Below are 11,358 nucleotides of genomic sequence, written 5' to 3' on the forward strand. Positions count from 1 at the left end.
ATTCTCCTACAAATCCAAAGAGTATAAAAGTTGTGTCCTATCCTCCATAACGCAACTGGTATGCATGTGTGTTTAAAGTGTCCTAGGGCTTCCCTGGTGGCTGAGTGGTAAAGAATCCTCTTGCCGATGCAGGAGACTTGGATTTGATCCCTGATCCAGACGATCCCACATACCTCGGAGCAACTAAGCCCATGAGCCACTAGTATTGAGCCTGTACTCTAGAGCCCATGCCCTGCAACACAGGCCACCCTGTTGAAGGGAAAAGAAGAGATGCCACCACAGTGAGAAGCCCTCAAAATGCAGCTAGAGAGTAGCCTTTGCTTGCCGCAACTACAGAAAAGCCCACCCAGCAACAAAGACCCACCGCAGCCAAAAATAAACCTTAAAAAAGCCACAGGACTTGAAATATTCTTTTAAAAAGTGTTCTAGAATGGACTCTTAGTTCTCACTTCCATACCTCACTTTGTCACCCCCAAGTCAGTCAACTGAGTCACCATTTGTGTGTACTAAGTCACCTTTGCAATCCTGTAGACTGACTTCTCTGTCCATGGGATTCTCCAGACAAGAATACTGGAGTGGGTTGCCATTCCCTCCTCCATGGGATCTTCCTGACCCAGGGATCGAACCCACATCTCTTATGTTTCCTGCATTGGCAGGCAGATTCTTTAACACTAAGGCAGCCACCTGGGAAGCCCTGAACCACTGTCTACACAGTTGCTAATCCAAACATCTGAAGTCATTCCTGTAGAAGGTAGCTTCTGCCATGGAAACAAAGAATCCTGGAGTCCCCATAGCTGACAGTTGCAAACATTCCTTTCTCGCTCACAGGACAGCATGTGGGTGGAAGCTTTCTGGGCTCAGCTAGTCTTGGATGCACTTCACTGGGCCCACCTAGGGTCCCAGTGTCTTCTCGTCAAGGTCCCGGGTTGGCAGAGAAATACTCCCTGGGAGGTGCTTTAGTTACAGTGCAGGCAGGAGCTCAGGAAGGCTGTGCCATCTAAGCCCTCTACAGTCTCAGCACCCCGTCACTTCCATGGACACTCTGCTGGTCAGAGGAAGTCACGTAGCCACGACCACAGTGAGTAGGGCAGGGACATCTTTTCCCCTCTCAGTGCAGCTGTGCTCGGGGCTGGCTGGGGATGGGTTAATTAGAGAAAATGGTTCAGTTGCACACAGCCCCTGTCCAGTTCATCAACTTGTCAACCACAAATTGGCCCTTGCCATGGGTGTTTGCCACCTACCTCTACAAAGATTAAATGAGGTACCGCTGCAGCTGCTGACCTTCAACCCCCCATGAAAGGAGCTCAGGGCGGAGCACAGAAATGGTGGAGGGCAGCGCTCTGTGCTCCAGGAAAACTGGCAGGACAAGTCTTCAGATAGTTAGATATTCTCAGGAGCTGAGTTTCTGAGCCCGTTCTTGTATCTCCTCAGATCTAGAAAAGCACTAAAATCCTTCCTGGTGGCCGTTGTTTCTCGTGACCAGCAGAAGCTTCATGAGACCAGCAGAAACTTTCTACAGAAAATATGTGCTTGATTGTAAGTACTCTCCCTTTGCCAAGATTGCGTACATACTGTCCTTCCCATCTCTGGAGCTATATCTGAGGTGCTGTCTCCCGGGCTGCAGTCCTCATATTGCCCCAAAGAAAACTTAACTCTCAACTCTTAGTTGTGCATTTATTTTAGTTGACCAAGTCCTGCTGCCCGTCTTTCCTGTTCTCTCCTGAATAAATGCCACCCCTGCCCCCGCCCTCCAGCACAAGCCACCACCTTCCCTCTGTGGGAGACACTCTCTGCTTCCACTCCTCACCTGACCTCCCCCAGTCCACTCCGCACACAGCAGCGGAGAGATCTAAACGCACACAACGTGATGCAAAACAGGCTGTGCTCTCCCAGGCTCAAGGCCACCTTTAGGCTTCTCATTGTCCTCAGAATAAAACCCATCCCCCTGCCCTTGGCTGTGAATCCTGATGGGGTGTGGTTTCTGCTCATCTCCTGCCCTCATCCTGGGGCAGCTTCCTGCCCATCCTAGAGGTCATCTCTCCAAAGCTGCCCATCCTGGAGGTCATCCCTCCAGGCCAAGAAGATGGCAGACTAATGTCTCCAAATAACCACCTTATCGGGGTCTGGATGCCAGGTTGTTTTATGGAACAGAGATGGGGGAAGGCGAAGATACCAGGTGAGAAGGTCTTTCTTCTTGTAACTATCTCCCGAAATGGCAAGCCTCAGGCAGGGGAACGCGTTAATTTCTTCCTTCCTGCCAAGCCTCAGGCAGGGGAATGCGTTAATTTCTTCCTTCCTGCCAAGCCTCAGGCAGGGGAATGTGTTAATTTCTTCCTTCCTGCCATCCACAGGTAGACATGGTCCTGAACAAAGGCACTTTAAGGGTCAGGCAGAGGGGCAGGGTCCGGCAGAGGGGCAGGGTCCTCTGAGGCAAGCCATTATGTATGATTATAATAACAAAAGCAATGGAGGGCAAGTCCAAGAAGCAATTCCAACAAGAAAAGTTAGAATTGCCTTTTCCCTGTGATACCCTGACCTCATCCAGGCAGCTCTTTTCTCCTACACCCTCCAGCCATGCTATCTCCTTGTAGTCATCGGGTACAGATGCTCCCTCTTGCCTTAGGGCTTTCACGCCAGCTGTTCCCTCTGCCAGGAATACACACCTCCAGGTCTCTTTTGTACAAACTCACCTTTACGGGGAAGCCTTTGTTGGATGTCGGTCTACAGCATTCTCTGCGTGGCTCGCAGAACAGCTTGACAGCTCCTCCTTTATATTTGTGGATTGTTCATTCTCTGTTTCCTCCCCGCTTCTGTAATGTCAACTCAAGGGTGCAGAGGCCCCAGCACCCCCAGCTCCCGGGAGAGTCCCTGCAAACCGTAGGGACTTGGTGAGTATTGCCGAGTGAATTCTGAAGTTTATAACTGTGTGCACCGCGCAGTACTTTCTCTTATTAGTAACGCAACTATTTTAGGTGGGGTCTTCCCTGGTGGCTCAGTGGGTAAAGAATCCGCTTGCACTGCAGGAGACATGGGAAACACTGGTTCAATTCCTGGGTCAGGAAGATCCTCTGGAGGAGGGCATGGCAACCCACTCCAGTGTTCTTGCCTGGAGAATCCCATGGACAGAGGAGCCTGGAGGGCTGCAGTCCATGGGTCAGCAGAGAGCTGGACACGGCTGAAGCAGCTGAGCACACGTGCACCCACGCAGATTTTAGGTGAACATGTAAGTGGGGGGAGAGTGGTGGCGTGGGGGTTGATCCGCTATGGAATTAATCCAGTTCGGGAGATGTATGAGAGGTTCGCAGGGAGAAAGAGCTGGCACCTTCCGTGAGCAGGGCCATGCAGTGCGTGGGAGCCAGCGAGGCTGTGAGGTGAGAACCAGGGAGACCGCGGGGGTGATTCCAGTTCTGTTTCTTCCCAGCTGTGTGTCCCTGGCTACATTATTTTATCCCATTTAACTGAATCCTTGACAGCCCTATCAAATAGGCATTATATATATTTCATGAAGGAAGCAGTTGAGTGTGGGAGATTATATATAATTGGAGTCTGGCCCAGCACAGATGTTCATTAAATGCTGTCCCCCTGCAACAAGGATCCCAGGTTCCTCTCTGCTACGCCTCTATGTGAATGTGAAGGTATTAAAGTTCTAAACTCTGCAACCAGAAATAAAAACGAGGTAATTTCTGAAATTATACAAATGCTTCTCCACAGAGGAACTCACCTCAGGGTGTCTGTAATTACAGCACTACCTATTACATTTAAATGTGGTCCTCGAGCAAAAAGGCGTCCAAACGCGGCTGTCAGTTGGCTCCCAGGTGTTTGGGGGGGGGAGAAGCAGGCTTCCCGCGGCTCTTCGAGTACTTGTGTCCCCTTGGCTCCGTCCCGGGAGGCCGCTCCTGCCCTGTCACCTGGCGGCCAGCCTGACTCTCCGACCCGTCCATGGCAGGACTTGGGGGAACACCTGCCTAAGTCTGCTCTATCACTCACGCTAGAATTCATCCTAGCTCCCGACCCCTTCTCAAGAGAACTCATGATACTGATTTAAAGCCGTAAATGTGATTATTGGGGCTTCCCTGGTGGCTCAGCTGGTAAAGAATCTGCCTGCAATGCAGGAGACCCCAGTTTGATTCCCGGGTTGGGAAGATCTGCTGGAGAAGGGAAAGGCTACCCACTCCAGTATTCTTGGGCTTACCTGGTGGCTCGGCTGGTAAAGAATCCACCTGCAATGCAGGAGAGAGAGCCCAGTTCAATTCCTGGGTTGGAAAAATCCCCTGGAGAAGGGAAAGCCTTCCCACTCCAATATTCTGGCCTGGAGAATTCCAGGATTGTATAGCCCATCGGGTTGTGTCAGTTGGACACAACTGAGCAACTGTCACTTTTCACTTTTCATGTGATTATTGAGAAGATAAGTAAATATGGATATCTAAGCAATTTATGTTTTAATTTTTTAAATTGAAGGATAATTGCTTTACAATGTTGTGTTAGTTTCTGTTGGACAACACTGTGCACCAGCTATCTGTGTGCATATATCCTTTCCCTCCAGGGAGTTCCCAGGTGGTGCTAACGGTAAAGAACCCACCTGCCAATGCAGGAGATGCCAGAGATGCAGGTTGGATCCCTGAGTTAGGAAGATCCCCTGGAGGAGGACGTGGCTACCCACTCTAGTAGTCTTGGCTGGAGAATCCCAAGGACAGAGGAGCCTGGCGGGCTACAGTCCATAGGGTCAAAAGAGTCATGCATGACTGAAGTGACTAAGCACGTAGCACTCTCTCTCGAACCTGCTTCCCACTCCCTACCCCAAGCACTGAGCTGAGCTCCCTGTGTTGCACGACAGCTTCCCACTGTTTCACACAAGGTAGTGTATACATGTCAATGCTACTCTGCCAGTTCGTATTTCTTTTTGCTAAGAATGGCTTCCTAGGTGGCTCAGTGGTAAAGAATCCGTCTGCCAATGCACTCCTAGGTGGTTCAGTGGTAAAGAATCCGTCTGCCAATGCAAGAGACGCAGCAGATGCTAGTTCAATCTCTGGGTTGGGAAGATCCCCTCGAGAGCGAAACGGCAACCCACTCCAGTGTTCTTGCCTGGGAAATCCCACGGGCAGAGGAGCCTGGTGGGCAATGGTCCCTAGGGTTGCAGAGAGTGGGACACGATTGAGCGACCTAGAGCGCATGCACAGGTGTATCCGTCACCCTCAGGGCATGGTCCTCTGCCTGCGGCTGTGCTGGGTCCCTGTTCCACCTCTGCCTGCAGCTGTCCTGGGTTCCCGCTCCACCGCTCACCAGCTTGGGGACCATGCGCAGCTGAGATGAGAGCTCTCTGGACTCCCTCCCTCATCTGTGAAACGGGTGCAGGCGTCACACCTCCCATTGAAACTGTGTGGGGCTCCCCGGGGGTCGTGTCCTTGGAGCCCCTAGAGCAGGTAGGCAGTGCCATGTGAGGGTTGCTGCATAAATGCACACACAGCTGCCTCGGCCAGCCTCCCCGCCTCCCGGGGGCCTGGAGGGGTCAGGACTTGCTCTGGAAAGTGAGTACAGGTGATGGTGACCACCTCAGGCCAGGCTTGGTTTAAAGACTGGTCAGTTTCACCCCCACCTTGAGTCCCGCTCTGCGATCAGAGTGTCTCCTGGACACTCTTCAGATGACTGCATCAGATGGCAGCTGGTACCCACATCTCTCAGGGTCTCAGTTCAGTCGCTCAATCGTGTCTGACTCTTTGTGACCCCATGGACTGCAGCACGCCAGGCCTCCCTGTCCATTACCAACTCCCGGAGTTTGCTCAAACTCATGTCCATCATGTTGGTGATGCCGTCCAACCATCTCATCCTCTGTTGGCCCCTTCTCCTCCTCAGGGTTTAGATGTACATGGACCTGGTTGGGGGCAGAGGACAGAGAAGCTGTACTGGCCGAGGTGGGCTGTACAGGGAGGTGATGGGGGTGGGTGAGGGTGACCGTCCCTACAGGGAGGGGCAATGGGCACTGTCCTCTCTTCTGTCTCCACCCTTGGGCTGTGTTCGGAACCGTCACAGGACTGTTAACACGGGCAGGGCCACCTGGGCTTCAGACAACCTATTCTGGTCCTTTTTCCTGTGCTTGAGCCCCCAGTCTCATGCTACCTGGGGATCCCCCTTCTCTCAGTGATTGCCTCCAGTGGACTGGACAGGGTGCAGGGGTCTTCATCCATGCAGGGGGCTGTTGGGGTCCTAGAGTCAGACCAGCACCCCCACGTGGGCTTAGTGGATGGTCAGCGTTGGGGAGGAAGGCTGGAGCCCTCACTTGGGCCACCAAGCCAAGGAAAACCCACAGGCCAGCTCACCAGCCTGGCCCTGCACCAGCAGGCATGACCGAATCTGGTTCTTGTTCACTGAGTTGATGATGTTGCTGTAAATGTGGGGAACTGTAAACAGTGATGATGAGACTCACGCCTGGGCCCTAACACCCCTGGTTCCTGTGTCTCTAGGAAGTCTGGTGAAGGCACCACCTGCCATCACGGACTCAATGGACATGAATCTGAGCAAACTCTGGAAAACAGTGGAGAATAGAGGAGGCTCGCGTGCTGCCGTCCATGGGGTCGAAGAGTCCAACAGGATTTATCGACTGAACAACACCCACTAGTGGACTGTCCCTGCCACTCCTGCTTCTCTGATGGATACCAGGTTCCGACCAGAGCCCAGCATGACCTTGCCGGTGACTGAAGCCCAGAACCTAAGATCTGGCATCTGTCTCCATCCCAGCTCCCAGAGTGGGGCTTCCCTGTTGAGTACCTGTGCACAAAGGTGCTAAGACCTCAAAACAGACGCTCACCTGGCGTGATGACCCATCGCCTATCCCATCTGGGCCGAATCCCAGCCAGAGCGCTTCCTAGACCTCTGATCTCCCGTCCTGATTCCCAGAGACAAGGTTTGAAGGAAGCTTGTGTTTGCTGAGCCTGGGGTATCAAGCACCCTGCCTGTCGCTCACATCTTATCCGAATTTCACGGGAAGAGGAAAAGTAAACATGCGAGACATTTTCTATCCAATTTCAAAGCCCTTTCTTTTTTTTTCTTTTTTTCCAATTTTTTTAAAAATATTTTAATTGAAGGATAATTGCTTTACAATATTGTCTTGGTTTCTGCCGTAAAACAATGTGAACCAGTTATAAGTATACCTATGACCCCTCCCTCTCGAGTCTTCCTCCCACCACCCCTCCATCTCACCCCTCTAGGTCATCACCGAGCACCAAGCTTTGATGTACAGCACCCTGTGTTGTACAGCAACTCCCATCTAGGTTTTTTTTTTTTTTTTTATAAATTTATTTATTTTAGTTGGGGGTTAATTACTTTACAATATTGTAGTGGTTTTTGCCATACATTGACATGAATCAGCCATGGGTTTACATGTGTTCCCCTTCCTGGACCCCCCACCCACCTCCCTCCCCATCCCATCCCTCTGGGTCATCCCATTGCCCCGGCCCTGAGCCCTTGTCTCATGCATCGAACATGGAATGGTGTTCTGTTTCACATATGATAATATACATGTTTCAATGCTATTCTCCCAGAACGTCCCACCCTCATCTTCTCGCTCAGAGTCCATAAAATTGTTCTATGCATCTGTGTCTCTTATTCTGTCTTGCATATAGGGTTATCGTTACCATCTTTCAAATTCCATATATATGCATTAGTATACTGTATTGGTGTTTTTCTTTCTGGCTTACTTCACTCTGTATAATGGGCTCCAGTTTCATCCATCTCAGTAGAACCGATTCAAATGTATTTTTTTAATGGCTGAGTAATATTCCATTGTGTATATGTACCACAGCTTCCTTATCCATTCGTCTGCCGATGGACATCTAGGTTGCTTCCATGTCCTGGCTATTGTAAACAGTGCTGCGATGAACATTGGGGTACATGCGTCTCTTTCAATTCTGGTTTCCTCGGTGTATATGCCCAGCAGTGGGATTGCTGGGTCATATGGCAGTTCTATTCCCAGTTTTTTAAGGAATCTCCACACTGTTCTCCATAGTGGCTGTACTAGTTTGCATTCCCACCAACAGTGTAAGAGGGTTCCCTTTTCTCCACACCCTCTCCAGCATTTATTGCTTGTAGACTTTTGGATAGCAGCCATTCTGACTGGTGTGAAATGATACCTCATTGTGGTTTTGATTTGCATTTCTCTAATAATGAGTGATGTTGAGCGTCTTTTCATGTGTTTGTTAGCCATCTGTATGTCTTCTTTGGAGAAATGTCTGTTTAGTTCTTTGGCCCACTTTTTGATTGGGTTGTTTATTTTTCTGGAATTCAGCTGCAGAAGTTGCTTGTATATTTTTGAGATTAATTGTTTGTCTGTTGCTTCGTTTGCTATTATTTTCTCCCATTCTGAAGGCTGTCTTTTCACCTTGCTTATAGTTTCCTTTGTTGTGCAAAAGCTTTTAATTTTAATTAGGTCCCATTTGTTTATTTTTGCTTTTATTTCCAATATTCTGGGAGGTGGGTCATGGAGGATCCTGCTGTGATTTATTTTGGAGAGTGTTTTGCCTATATTTTCCTCTAGGAGTTTTATAGTTTCTGGTCTTACGTTTAGATCTTTAATCCATTTTGAGTTTATTTTTGTGTATGGTGTTAGGAAGTGTTCTAGTTTCATTCTTTTACAAGTGGTTGACCAGTTTTCCCAGCACCACTTGTTAAAGAGATTGTCTTTTCTCCATTGTATATTCTTGCCTCCTTTGTCGAAGATAAGGTGTCCATAGGTGCGTGGGTTTATCTCTGGGCTTTCTATTTTGTTCCATTGATCTATATTTCTATCTTTGTGCCAGTACCATACTGTCTTGATGACTGTGGCAAAGCCCTTTCTTAAAAGTGACTTCTCACAACTGTCATTAAAGGGAAATAGACCCAGTTTGAAAAAGAACAACCCTGAAATCTCATAAGAATTATTTGATTGCCTCTGCTTTGCCACTGGTTAGAGAAAAAAAAAAGCTCTTTTTCTACTTGGAGCTGGTGTGGTCCTTGGATTCATTTTACTTATCTTCTGGCTGGTCTCAATGCTTAATATATAGAATGCCTCATGGAATCAACAATAAAAGCAAAGAAAGTACTTCCCAAGTCCACAGATTTTGGTTGAAAAACAGCCCTGCAGTGGAAACAATTATTTGCTCTTATCTGTGAGAACAGCTCTGTCCACCCCCACCTCCCGTATCCACCCAAGCTCTGCAGACGATAAATCACGACTCCCATCTTTCTGTACAGAACAGCAGCCACGGCTGCTCACAAAGCCCCAGGAGCAGGTCTTTTGTCTTGGATCCCCTCGTCCTGTGTAACCCACTCTCCAGCCCCCCACCCCTGACCTGGAGAGGGTCACCTGATAAGAGGTGTCAAGGACAGGGAGGGGACACACACTGCTGGAACAGGCCCTCCCCTGCCAAGTTCACATGCAGGGAGCAGGCTTTCTGTATCCTTGGGCTCTTTGTAACCTTTGTGTTTCTGTGTTTAAAATGCATTCTGCGCATGGGTTCCTAGCTTCACTAGGCTGCTGGAGCTCACTCGCAGGTACACGGGGGGAGGACTCCTGGTGGAGGGAAAGCTGGGGGGAGGGCAGAGGAGCACTGCTAATGCAGGGGATGCTGGGGGCAGCTCTGAGGGTCCTGAGAACACAGACCTTGTCCGTCTGCCAGTCCAGGCTCTGCAGACACTCTCAGTGCCGCAGCCTTCTGGGACACGTGTCACCGTGCTATCTGCTGGGGACACTGAGAGGGTGCGAAGCTGGGGAAGCCCATCCCTGCGCCCCCAGGGGCTGGACGACAAGCAGTGCAGTGGCAGGAGGGGTTTGTGTGAAGAAGGCTGTGCTGAACCTTGTGACCCCGATTCTGTAGAAGTGGGGTAGGGGAGTGAGAGAGGAAGACGAACCCGGTCCCTCCTGGGCAGATACCAACCTAGCAGAGCTGGGGACTGGCCTTTGTCTGGGAGGCTGGGTCTGCATCAAGGTTCGAGGGAAGGCTGTATCATGTAGTTTAAGGTCAGAACTAGGAGTTCGTGTGTGTGTACCTGCATGGTATTTGCAAGCGCACACATAACATAGCTCAGTTGGTAAAGAATCCACTTGCAATGCAGGAGACCCTGGCTCGATTCCTGGGTCAGGAAGATCTGCTGGAGAAGGAATAGGCCACCCACTCCAGTATTCTTGGGCTTCTCTTGTGGCTCAGCTGGTAAAGAATCCGCCCGCAATGAAGGAGACCTGGGTTCAATCCCTGGGTTGGAGAAGGGAAATGCTACCCCCTCCAATATTCTGGCCTGGAGAATTTCATGGACTGTATAGTCCATGGGGTCACAAAGAGTTGCACATGACTGAGTGACTTTCACTTCACTTCACATGTGCATGTACGTATGTGTGGACATGTTCATGCCTGTGTTCTCACATGCACTCACATGCATATGTGCCTGCCCATGCACTTGTGTGTGTTCCATTTGTAAATCAAAAGCAAAAGCCAAGTGGGAGGAACCTAGAGATGAGCCAGCACTTCAGGTGGGAGTTGGCAGGGCTGGGAGCGAACCAGTGGGTGAGGCGGAGAGATCTGACCTCCCCGCCTCCACCAAGCACCTCTCCACTGTGTGTTATTCCCTTCGCGAACAATCTACTGAGTTCCTACTAAATGCCCTGCCCTTCTTATCTCTTCCTTACCTGTGCCAGGTAAGAAGCTTCTCCACGTCGCTGAGACCCCATCACAGCATTCATTATGGTTGTTCAGTCTCTAAGTCGTGTCGAGTTCTTCACGACCCCTTGGACTGTAGCACACCAGGCTTCCCTGTCCTGCACCATCTCACAGAGTTTGCTCAAACTCATGTCCATTCAGTCAGTGATGCCATCTAACCATCTCATCCTCTGTCCCATTTTTCTCCACCTGCCCTCAGTCTCTCCCAGCATCAGGGTCTTTTCCAGTGAGTTGGCTTTCCCCAACAGGTGGCCAAATTATTGGGACTTCAGCTTTAACATCAGTCCTTCCAGTGAATATTTAGGATTGATTTCCTTTAAGATTGACTAGTTTGATCTCCTTGCAGTCCAAGGGACTCTCAAGAGCCACAAGACTCTTCAGCACCACAGTTTGAAAGCATCAATTCTTAAGTGCTTATATAAGGTCCAACTCTCACATCCGTACGTGACTACTGGAAAATCCATAGCTTTGACTATATGGACTTATGTAGGCAAAGTAATGCCTTTGCTTTTTAATATGGTGTCTAGGTTTGTCATAGCTTTCCTTCCAAGAAGCAAGTGTTTTTTAATTTCATGCCTGCAATCACCATCTGCAGTGATTTTGGAGCCCAAGAAAATAAAGTCTGTCACTGTTTCCATTGTTTCCCCATTTATTTGCCAAGAAGTGATAGGACCAG

At 49.8% G+C, this 11,358-nt stretch overlaps 1 long non-coding RNA gene across 1 annotated transcript; it reads left to right on the forward strand.

The window, feature by feature from the left end:
• Nucleotides 1-1,431: 1,431 nt before the first annotated feature.
• On the forward strand, nt 1,432-7,586 carry LOC145519057 (uncharacterized). Its single transcript, XR_014063497.1, has 3 exons — nt 1,432-1,536; nt 3,024-3,223; nt 6,459-7,586. It is a non-coding gene; the product is annotated as an uncharacterized LOC145519057 (long non-coding RNA).
• The last annotated feature ends 3,772 nt before the right edge of the window (nt 7,587-11,358 follow it).

This window comes from Giraffa tippelskirchi, chromosome 8 (assembly GCF_054371585.1).
Source record: "Giraffa tippelskirchi isolate mGirTip1 chromosome 8, T2T-mGirTip1v1.2.pri, whole genome shotgun sequence".
In the NCBI taxonomy this organism is placed as follows: Eukaryota; Metazoa; Chordata; class Mammalia; order Artiodactyla; family Giraffidae; genus Giraffa; species Giraffa tippelskirchi.